The sequence below is a fragment of the Mustela nigripes genome, chromosome 3, assembly GCF_022355385.1.
Source record: "Mustela nigripes isolate SB6536 chromosome 3, MUSNIG.SB6536, whole genome shotgun sequence".
Lineage (NCBI taxonomy): Eukaryota > Metazoa > Chordata > Mammalia > Carnivora > Mustelidae > Mustela > Mustela nigripes.
In genome coordinates, this window is record NC_081559.1 from 187554192 (window position 1) to 187566131 (window position 11940).

Consider the following 11940-nt stretch of genomic DNA (forward strand, 5'->3'; position numbering starts at 1 on the left):
CTGCTGAGCAGAGAGCCTGATGCGGGATTCGATCCCAGGACCTTGAGATCATGACCTGAGCCGAAGGCAGTGGCTTAACCCACTGAGCCACCCAGGCACCCAAGAGGTCAATTTTTAAGTAAGTAAATAACGAAGCTTCTCTCTTGTTCAGTCCTCTTCTCCTCAATTCTACCCGTCATCTTTTTGGTCAAAGAACAATTTGCCCTGGAAAGAATTTCTTTACTGAGTGGTTTTTGTTGTTGTTGTTGGTGGTGGTGGAGGTGGTGGTGTTTTGCTTTGCTTTGCTTTGGTTTTGGGTTTTTTTATTTGTTTGTTTCTTTGTTTGTTTTTTACAACCTCAACCCTACAGACATTTATAACTAATGATTTAATAAAGTCAACATGTATGTGTTGAGGACAAAATATGTGCTGGGCATCACGGTAAAGAGGAACTAAATTTTTTTTCATCTTCTCATTTAAAACCACTCGATAAAATGTAAAATCAGTCACACATACAAATGTGACAACATAGACAATCACAGTGGGCTCCTTAGGGCCCCACAAATGCATTTTTCTCCCAAAAGCTAACTAGCTGGAGGGAAAGTTATGTAGAGAGGATTAAAGGGAAGGAAGCAGCAATAGGTTATAAGAGGAACTTTGTAAGGTATGTTCCAGGTGAGCATACCTTATTGATCTTGATTTATTTGGAGTATGTAATCAGAAGAAATTGAGATGAAATCTGATAAAACAGTGAGCTATCCATTGAATCCTTAAGAAAATGGAATTGGCAAAGATATGCAATATGCCTTAAAAAGGATGAACCTTGGATGACTTTGGGGCTCATGGCTTGGATAACTGCCCAAGCAATTCTTTTAGAAACTGGCTATTTGCCCTTGCTATGGCTCTTTCCTTCTTTGGGTCTCAATTTCCACATTTAGAAGATCAGAAAGTTGAATGATTATTAAGGCTTCTTTCAACTCCTTAATGCTTGACTTCCAAATATTTTCCTTACATATTTTAAAGCTCTCTTTCAGCCCCCAGTGGGTTCTGCTCCTCCTCTGGCCCGTTTCGTTAGCACTGAATCTAAACATGTACAGTGCTGTGGCTGGTGTGACATTGGTATCTGCTGAGCACTGACCGCTTCCAGCTTCGTTGGTGGCAATGTGACATATCATTTATCTTGGCCACAGGAAATAATGAGCCCAGGGTGTTTTCATAATCAGACCCATTCGAAAGCAATTAAATCCTGGTTAAGTGATAAGGCTTTGTATTACTTCTGTCAGGGTTGGGGGCTGTGGGTGAACATATCATGTCTAGTTGTCATAAAGAATGAATAATTGGGAGGGAGATGATAACTGGTAATAGGATATCTAGTCTACTAGGGGTGGAATAAAAGTAGCAGTGAGTACACACAACCAAGGTGAACAGTGCCGTGTCACAGGAATCATGCAGCTCCATCTTCAGGGATAATCTTGGGCTGGGAACAATGAAGGGACAGGATACCACCTGCCACAAAGGGACTCTGGAAATGGGTGAAAGTGCCTATCCAGGTAGCTGCCCCACCCCCTGCTGTCAGGGACAAGTGGGTGCCTTTGCCTGCATTATACACCTCTCAAGACACAAAAAGCAGATTCCAAAGAGCTCTAGGTAGAGTTAAATGTTTCTTCAAGGCTACTCCATCCTAGGATCTTTTCCTGAAGTTCATGTAACCCAAGGATACCCAGAATGTGGTGAAGAAGGGTGAGAGATCAAAGGTCAGTCTGCCTGGCCTTCTCTACCACCCAGAAGGTGTGTGTCATGGGACAGGGGACCTCATCATTCTGTGTCTCCATTTTCTGAATCATAAAATGAGGATAATAATGTAGCTCACCTATCCACTATCTGACCATCTTCAGGCCAAAAATGGTACCAGATTTCAAAACATGTTTGGATGTTTGGAAGCTAATATGACACATATGAAATAGTCTGTATAACATAACAGGTATGTAGACATGTTTGTGAGAAAAAGCACCTGTAATTAAAAGCATAAATATGTCCACAGGAAAAGCATACGACTATTCACGGCAGGCAAGATAAAGATAAATGGCGAAAGGCTTCATGTCACTTCAGACCCAGTGTTCATGCTAAAACAAGGAGAAGAAAGCTTATATAAAAATAATTCTCTGTCTAAGCTTGTGGAATACTCAAACTGCAGAGAAAGTACTACAGGCAACTACAGGCATGTACTTCCTACTTCATACGAAGTTTCAGTGAGACCAGTGTGAAGCTCTTAACACAAACTTACTTTAAGTACCTTATTGATATAGCTCTTACAGCTGCTGTTGCTTTATCATTATTTTAGCAATGGGGCTTGGAGAACGTAATGTGTTCCAGGCCCAGAGCTTGCAAATGGCCAACTAGAATTCACATCCACCCTCTTGAACTCCAAAGCTCATCCCCTCTCACACACCACACTGTTTTCCCTGCATAAATCACCTCAACAGAAAAGGAAGCTCAAGTTCAAGCCCGTGTGGTGAAGATTTAGGTTTCCCTGCTTGAGAGAAGTTAAGAAGTCTGTATCTGTAAAGTGAGAGAATACTTTTGGGCCAGGTGTTTTTATTGATTAATTTAATTGAAAACAGGGGATATACACAAAAATCAATCACATTTCTGTGTACTAACAACGAACACTTAGAAACTGAAATTGCAAATACAATATCATTTACACATGCTCCAAAGAATATCCAACACTTAGTACAAACTTAACAAAACATGTACATGTTTTGTTTCTATGCTGGCCATTACAAAATGCTTCTGGGAGTATCAAGACTTACATAAGGAGACATATTGTGTTCGTGAATTGGGGAACTATACATAGTAAAGTCATCAATTCTCCCCCAAATTATCTGTAGGTTGAATGTAATTATGAACAAAGATGTAGTCACTCTGAAAATCATGTGAAAAGGCTCAGGTCTCAGAATAGCTTTAAACAACCTCGACAAAGAATTAAGTTGGCAAGAACCACTCTACTCACTACCAAGGCCAATTATATCACTACAGTAATCAAGACAGTGTAGTTTTGGCAGAGGGATAGACACAATGATCTACAGAAGAGAATAGAGTACCCAGAAATAAACAACTATTTTCTTAAGAGTTTATTTATTTCTTTATTTATTTGGTGAACATAAGAGTAAGGACTGAGGGGCAGAGAGAAAGAATCTCAATCAGGCTCCATGCTGAGTGTGGAGCCTGAACCAGGATTCCACATGGGGCTTATGCCAGGAACCTGAGATCATGACCTAAGCCAAAATCAAGAGTTAGACACTTAATTGACTGAGGCACCCAGGTGTCCCAACAACAATTTTTTGACAAAGATACAAAAACAATTCAAAGAAAGAAACACAGCCATTTCAAGAAAAGGTGCTGGGACAATTGTGCCTCCATGGATACAACAAGAAAAAAAAATTAATGTAGACTGGCACCTCCCACCTTACAGGAAAATGAGCTCAAAATGTACCACAGAATTAAATGTAAAACCAAAATTATAAAATTTTTACAATGGAAAAACATAAGGGGAAACTTTGAAATTTATGACTAAACAAAGAATTTTCAGACTCAACATCAAAAGCATGACCCACAAAAATAAAGATGGAGAAAATATTTCTTATGAAAATGAAACAAGAGCCTACATGATAAGAAAGGAAACACAATCTGGGAGAAAGTATTTACAAATCACACAACCAAAAAACGCCTAGGGACTAGAATGTATGACAAATTCTCAAAACTCATCAATAAAAGAAAGCGAACTGTCCAATTAAAACATGGACCCATGATATGAAAATGCAGTTCATGGGGGGGACAAATAAGATATTCACCATTATTAGTCATTAGGAAAATGGAAATTAAAGCACAACATGATATTACTACTCACCTATTAAAATGAACAAAGTCGGACTTCGTGACACCACCGAAGATGCTGAGGGTATGGAGAAACTGGATCCCACACAGATGGCTGGTGAGAATGTCAAATGGCATAACCACTCTAGAGAACATTTTTGCAGTTTCTTATTAGACTAAACATGCAGCTACTGTATAGCTCAATAACTGAACTCATGGGCATTTATCCCAGAGAAATGAAAATTTATGATCGTGGAAAAACCCATCCATGGATGTTTTTAGAAGCTTTGTTCTTAAAAGCCAAGAATGCGGAAACAACCCAGATGTCCTTCAGTGGGCGAATGGTTCAACCAATGGCAGTACCCTGTCCCCTGGAGTACTGCCCAGCAATAAAAGGAATAGACTCCAGATGCAAAAATATGAGTGAATTCTAGGAGCTTGTACCGAGTGAAAGAAAGCCAATCCCAAAAGGTCACAGACTTTATTATTTTTTACACCTGCATGTTAATCTATAATAATCTCAAAATTAAAAGTTTAATTTAAAAATATTGCCTAACATATTATACTCTCCCACACATTTGCCTCTAAACTTCTATACTCTTTAAACTTTATCAATTTATTTTTTTCTTTAATTAAACTTTGCTGATAATAAATGCAAACAGGCAAACAATAGATCAGAAGAAAGTGCTTTATTTTTTTTAAATTTATTTTTTATTTTCAGCATAACAGTATTTATTATTTTTACACCACACCCAGTGCTCCATGCCCTCTATAATACCCACCACCTGGTACCCCGTCCCCCCCCCCCCCGCCCCTTCAAAACCTTCAGATTGTTTTTCAGAGTCCATAGTCTCTCATGGTTCACCTCCCCTTCCAATTTCCCCCAACTCCCTTCTCCTCTGTAACTCCCCATGTCCTCCATGCTATTTGTTATGCTCCACAAGAAAGTGCTTTAAAACAGCCCTTCAGTCTTGTAATTCAGGAGTCACCCCTTCACTTCTTATGTGTATTTTCATAACAACACACATGTATATACATCATATAGATACATGGAATTGTGTATATGTGCCTCTCATATTTTATATGTGCCTAGTATTATATATTTATAAAATGACTCTTTCAACCATTCTTGTTTTTTAATTTTATTTTAATTTCAGTGTAGTTAACATACAGTGTTATATTAGTCTCAGGTGTACAATATGTTGATTTGACAATTCTAAACACTACTCAATACTTATCAAAATAAGTGTACTCTTATGCTCCACAAGTAAGTGAAACCATATGATAATTGACTTTCTCTGCTTGACTTATTTACTCAGCATAATCTCCTCTATTCCCGTCCATGTTGATATAAAATTGGGTATCCATCCTTTCAGATGGAGGCTAAATGGGAGGGGGAGATGAAGCATGAGAGACTATGGACTCTGAGAAACAAACTGAGGGTTTTGAAAGGGATGGGGGTAAGGGAATGGGTTAGCCCAGTGACAGGTATTATGGAGGGCACGTATCACATGGAGCACTGGGTGCGGTGCATAACAATGAATCTTGGAACACTGAAAAAATTAAAATAATTTAAAAATAAATATAAGAAATGAAATAAATATAAGTTTACTCTTAGTCCTCTTCACCAATTTCATCCATCTCCCACCACTCACCTCCCCTCTGGTAACCACGTTTGTTCTCTAGGTTAGGAGTCTGTTCCTTAGTTTCTCTCTCTCTCTTTTTTCCTTTGTTTGTTTTGTTTCTTAAATTCCACAATCATAAGGTATTCATTCATTGTAAAATCGTAAGGTATTCATCTTTCTCTGATGTGTTTATTTCACTTATCATTATATGCTCCAGATCCATGCATGTCACTGCAAATGGCAAGATTTCATGGCTGAATAATATTCCGTAATATAATAATATAATATAATATAAGACATCTTTTTTATGCATTCACTGTTGATAGACACTTGGGCTGCTTCCCTAGTTTCTGACATTTCTTCCAGGAATTTGTAGACAGCTTCCCAAGCATATGAAAAGTGAGGCAACACGAATGGCAATCAAAGTATTTACATTAAACATTCTTGTTTTGATTGACATTCTTCCTTAAAAACTCAGACTTTTAAAATTGCATTTTACTTTTTGGTAGTAGTATCCTAACTCCAATGGTGGTTACTATGAATCTGTAGATGCATCAAAACTTACAGAACTCAAGAAAAAGCCAATTTTACTGTGTTGGTTTAAAAGATAAAATCAAATAATGAGCAACACAGCATTGAATCACCTCGTAACCTCATGTTTTATATATTTGTGTAACAGTCTATAGAGTAAATTCCTGGAAGGGGAATTTCTGGGAAAACTGGCTTGTACATTTCTAATCTTGATATACTTTAACATCTGACCTTCAAAAAAAGGTACACTGGGAACACCTGGGTGGTGCATTTGGTTAAGTGTCCCATTCTTAGTTTCCACTCAGGTCATGATCTCAAAGTCATGAGATCAAACCCTGAGTTAGGCTCTGTGCTCAGCCCAGAGTCTGCTTCAGATTCTCTCTCCCTCACTTTCCTGCTCATGTCTTTCTCTCTCTCAAATAAATAAATAAATAGAATCTTTTAAAAAAGGTACACCAACTTGCTTTCCCACAAAAACTGGAGAGGAGTTAGAATGAGCATTTTCAAAACCTTCATCCTTTTTGATGCAGAGAAGTGAGGATTTGGGGGAAGATTTTTATCGTATATTTCCTGTGTACCTCTGCTAATGGTCAGAATGTACCTAGACTATGGATTTAAGCCTCATGCATTGTCAGTGAATAATGGAAGGGAGAAAAAAAACTGACTGTGTCAGCCTATAAACATATTGTACATTGGATCATAAAACCACAGAAAATAGAATAAATTCTCCTTGCATTTGTTATGAACTGAATTGTGTCATCCTACATTTCATCTCTTGAGACCCTAACTCCTAATGTGACTGTGTTTGGGTATGGAACTTTCAGGAGGTAATTCAGACTCAGTGAGGTCATAAGGGTGTGGTCCTTATAAGAAGAGAAAAAACAGTGGAGATGTTTCTCTGTCTTTAAAAGTGCACAAAAGAATGACCATACGGAGGCTCTCATCAGAAGCTGAATTTGCTATCCCTTTGATCCTGGACTTATACCTACCAGGACTGTGAGAAAATAAAATTCTTCTGTTACCTCCACCCAGCCTGTGCTATTTTGTTTTGACAGTCTTGGCAAATAACGTTACATTTGAAGAAAGTAACTTGATCTATGAATATCGTCATTTAAGCACAAACTCACAAACTTCAAGTTGTGTTTTGTTGTTGCTGTTGTCCAAAGTTGAGGTCAGACCCAAGCTATTTGACTTTTCTCCCAATGACCAATGCTTTGTCTCTGATATTGGTTCACACTGACCATGATTCTGACCATAGTAATAATGATATTAATAATTACAGCTAACATTTGAAGTCTTATCATTTGTCAGACACAATTATAATTCTGTTATTTCTATGAATATTTTGACTTCAGTGTTACTATTTTTTTAAGATTTTATTTATTTATTTGAGAGAGTGAGAGAGAGAGAGCATGAGTAGGGGGAGTGGGAGGGGGAGGAGGAGAAGCAGACTCCCCACTGAGCAGGGAGCCCAATGTGGGGCTCAATCCCAGGACTCTGGGATCATGACCTGAGCCAAAGGCAGATGCTTAACAGACTGAGCCACCCTGGTGTTACTGTTATCTCATTTGATGGTTGAGAAAGCTGTGGAATAGTGTTCAAGTAAGTTGCCCAAAGTCCCAAACGAGTGAATAAAAAGCTGGGGTTTGAACATTTTCTTTAACCTCTGCTGTTAACAGTGGGGTCCGGACAAGCCACGTCAGCATCACCTGGGAGCTTGTTAGAAACAGATTCTCAGGTCTTGCCCAGACCTACCGAAGAGGAATCAGCATTCTAACAAGACACACATTACTGTTCAGGGAAGCACGGTTCTAAACTGTGATCCCTGTTATCTCCTTGTTTCTTCCTATCTAGAGGGAACGGCAATTGGCTCTCTACAGTCATGGCCCATTTGCAATGTCGTGGTTCAAGGATGGAGCCCAGCTGTGCCCAATGCCCACACCCTCCCCTCATTAGGCTCCTGAACAGAGCTGTCCAGGACTTTGTTTTTCTTTCAGTTTCTAGGTGAAAATAAAGCATAATGTCTAAGAGGCAGCTTTAAGCACATCAGAGTGACAGACATTCTTGATAACATATGCAATCATTCTCCCTCATTTCCACTTAGATGACTTCCTGTGAAGTCATTGATTGACTCTGATTGAAGATATTGATGAGAGAAAACATGAACATCTAGGCTGTCCCCTAGAAGAGGTTAATACATAGGAGAGTAAGAAGGGCAGTGCTAGTTTTAGTTTATACATCTGGGCCCCCCAATAACATGAATTTTCCCCCTACAATTTCAATAATTGCTAAGGAAGGAGCTATTTGAAAGGTTCAGAGATGTCAAGGAAGTTACACACAGTCACACAGGACTGGGAGGAACCGCAGGGAGGAACCAGGAGGCCAAGCCTTTAATCAGTCAGGACTGTACCCCGGCTCTGTCTCTTCTACTAGTGCAGGGGCAGTCATTATAGCTGCTCCATTACTCCTGGAGTGGAAATAAACATCCCTACCTTTTAAGGACTGCTCACATTTTAATACCATCTCTAAATGTTCAGAAGTGAGCCTATTTTATCTAGAACCAAATGTGAGAGCAGTGTTTAATAAAAACTTCAATAGACTGAAACCAAGCTAACCAGTTACCTTCATTAGCAGGATAGCGTGATTCTAATTTGCAGAGAAGAGGGAAAATCACAAGAAAATGAGTTGACTTCTAGCACTTAGTTTTGCTTTTTTTTTTTTTTTTAAAATTAAAAAAAAAAACCGGGGCAAAAAATTAAAAAAAAAAAAAAGTGTGTGTGTTGGTGTTCAGGTTAGGAGGTGGGTTCCATCCAGGCCCATGGCTAAGATCAGTGTTACTGGTGTGCAGTATTTTGGGGGAGGAGTGGGACGGGTGAGGAACGGTAAAATGAGAAGCAACTAGGGAAGGGCAAAAAGCCCTTCAAGTTGCAGAAACAAACACTGACACCTGCTTACCTGCGAGGTGGGGTGGGTAGGAGAAGGAGAAGGTGCCTGCATGGCTCTGGGTGTTTCCATCTGTAGATGCATTTAATCCCCAAGACAATTCTAGGAGGCAAGTTCCACCATTATCCCCATTTTACAGATAAGAAAAGACGGTACAGAAAAGTTTGACAACTTGCTTAGGACCATCCAACCGGAAATGCTAGAATCAGGACTTGAACTCAGGCAGCCTGCCTCTGGGGCTTCCTTCCACATGTTTTGCGTTTGGCACCGTTTTATTCAGCACCTCTCTCACTTGGTGATAAACCTTAGTGAGAACAAATACGAATTTGTTATCTGCTCTTCCAGATGCTTTTCCTGACTTCCTAATCCTCCCGCATTTCCCTATCTTTCTCCTAGCTGCTTGCTGATTTAGAGCCAGAGAAAAAGATAACCCTTTTACTCCCATCTCCATTTGGGGAATTAGTTTATGTTCAGAGACTCAGTCTATTTCTCAAAGTCACACAGCTTATAAGGGGCAGAAGACAGAATTTGATCTTGGGTTGGCATGACACCCTGAGAGTTTGAAACCAAATATTCCAGTTACATAAGAAAAGGAAGAAGAAGAACATACTTGGTGTCAGGTTCAGGTCTCCGATAAATGTACAATAAAATTGAATTAGAGATGTAAGCGGTATAGTGAGGGGAATGTGCATGAACGACAAAAGGGGAAGGAAAGAGGAAGGCAGGGGACCCTTCCAAATGTGATGTAGGTGTGACACCTGTCGGAGGAGAGAGGGAAATAAGGAGTACTGGGCAGGAGTGGGCTCAAGCGGCAGGCGGTTCTGAGAGCCTTGGGTTAACCAAAGGCAAGATTTTTTGGCAAACTGACCTTTGAAGGAGTCCCTTATTGGGCAGAAATGGCGCAACTGTAGTAATCCCATCTTGCTGGGTTATTGCCTAAACACTGGGAGCAACCCAGATATCTTGTGGCTTTGGTTGGAAGACCAAACCCATGGTGGTAGATTGGAAGGTGCAATGAATGGCAGAATGCTCTCAACCAATTACATTGCTCATGGCAGTTTCTCTTGAGAGGGGACCTGGGAGGCGCCCCCGATGGCCACGCAGACTTCTTTTGTACGGGTGCACGTGAGAAGCTGGTGCATGGTGATGGTTTACTCACTGGAACATTCCCCAAAGGACTCGAATGTGACTTTCCTTCCTATTAGGTTACAGAGTTGAGACAGGAAGAGGGAGGTGAGGGAGATTTGCGGCCAGTTTTCTTTGGATTTATTTTTGATGGAGGCCAAGCTACCTAAGGTCATGTCAGGGAGGGAGGAGGAGGGAAAAGACCCAGCAATACCATTTATGCTAAAGCAGGCTGACTTTCAGGGAAGGTAGTGGCGTGGGCGGGGACTGGGCAGTGGTTCTATCTTCTCGGATCTGGACTTGGAGAGGGATCATCTGGACCATAACCAGAGACATTGGACTGTTTGTCATCTCTGCAGGATTCCATTATCTGCTGGCATTCAGTGAGGTGCTCTCAGTGAATGCTGACCTCCCCGGCTGCCCTGAGGAGAGAATCAAGGAAGGGAGCTCAGGTGTGTACCTGAAGGGGTGGAACAAGGCAGAACCAGTGAGGAAGAGAGAGGTGGAGGGAGAAAGAGGAAACCCAGGAACTTGGGGCTACTGACATAACTCTCATGCATGTAAAAATTGTTGATGTAATATGTCCTAATTAATGTGTGAGGCTCTGAAGATAAAAGCATGGGCAAGCGAGACCCCCTGTTCTCTAGGAGCTGCTAGTAGTGTCTAGGAGAGAGTTGGGTCTTCCGAAACCATGGAGAGGTTCCCAGGCTTATTTTAACGAAGGCATCTGTGTTCTTGAGTTTTTCTCTGAGGAAAGGCAGGGTGGTGGGAAAGGAGAAGCAGGTCTGTAAAACTTGCCTTTATTTCCCTGAACTGTGTGTGTGAAAAGTGGCAGAGAATCTGTCTCCGAACATCCCAGCTTGGAATATATCCTTCTGTTTTCAGAAAGGGAAAAATATATATATATATTATCAGAACCAGACAGAGAAGGCAAATTTAATTCTAAGATCTCTGACAGAGTTATAGAATTTTCATTCCTTTTCTCTCTCTCTCTCTCTCTCTGCCTCTCTTCCTCTGTCTTCCTCTCTTTCTGTCTGTCTGTCTCTCTCGGTGTCTCTTTTCCTTGTCTCCCTCTATCTCTCCCCCTTTATCTGTGTCTCTCTCTCTGACTCTCTCCCTGTCTCCCCTTCTCTCTTTTCTTTCTCTCTGTCTCTCTCTCTCTCTGTCTCTCTCTCTCTGTTTGTCTCTGTCTCTGTCTCTCTCCCTTTCTCCCCACCCTCCAGTCTTCTCTCATTTGCTTCTTTTATAACCAATTGTAAAACCAGTATCAGACTTGGGAACAGTAGACTAGACTTCAATCCTAGGTCCGCCTCATCAAGTTATTTTACTGTTAAGCATCAGAAACACTATAAACAGTTTCAGCTCGATGAGGAGTTATTTTATAGTGATTAGGCTTGGCATAGTCCACTGGCCACTCCTTTCATACCCCTGGCAGTGGAAACAGAAGTGTCCTTTGTGTGATAAAGTGTTAGGCGTTGGGAAAGATAATTATCTGAGGACGAAGGTCACATCTCTTAAGGTTTCTGGGATAATTTCTTATACCAAGACAAAATTTAGGTTTATGTGTCTTAAGATTCTAAACAAATTAGAATAGCGAACATTTATTAGACACTCGCTGTGGGTCAAACACTGTTCTCACATGTGCTACATGTGCTCGTATATTAGAATTGTAATGAACACATAATAGCAGGCAGAAAGTAGAATAAGAATTTGTAGCCAAGAAATGTAATATAATTTCAGGAAACTTCAGTATAGAGTTATGATAGTCGTCTATAGTTTACCACAACTTTCTGGGTTCCCATTACTGGTGAAATCTTCTGAAAACAAGGAAAAGATGGCCAAGAATTTAAAAATACACCCT

The 11940-nt window shown here is 40.3% G+C and overlaps 1 long non-coding RNA gene across 3 annotated transcripts in view; it reads right to left on the bottom strand.

Moving 5' to 3' along the window:
* The window catches only part of LOC132013281 (uncharacterized), a 49421-nt gene extending 45442 nt beyond the window's left edge, over nt 1-3979 (bottom strand). For all 3 annotated transcript variants that reach the window (XR_009402959.1, XR_009402960.1, XR_009402961.1), the window contains exon 1: nt 3890-3979. This is a non-coding gene — a long non-coding RNA (uncharacterized LOC132013281). The remainder of the gene's footprint in view (nt 1-3889) is intronic.
* Nucleotides 3980-11940: the final 7961 nt, after the last annotated feature.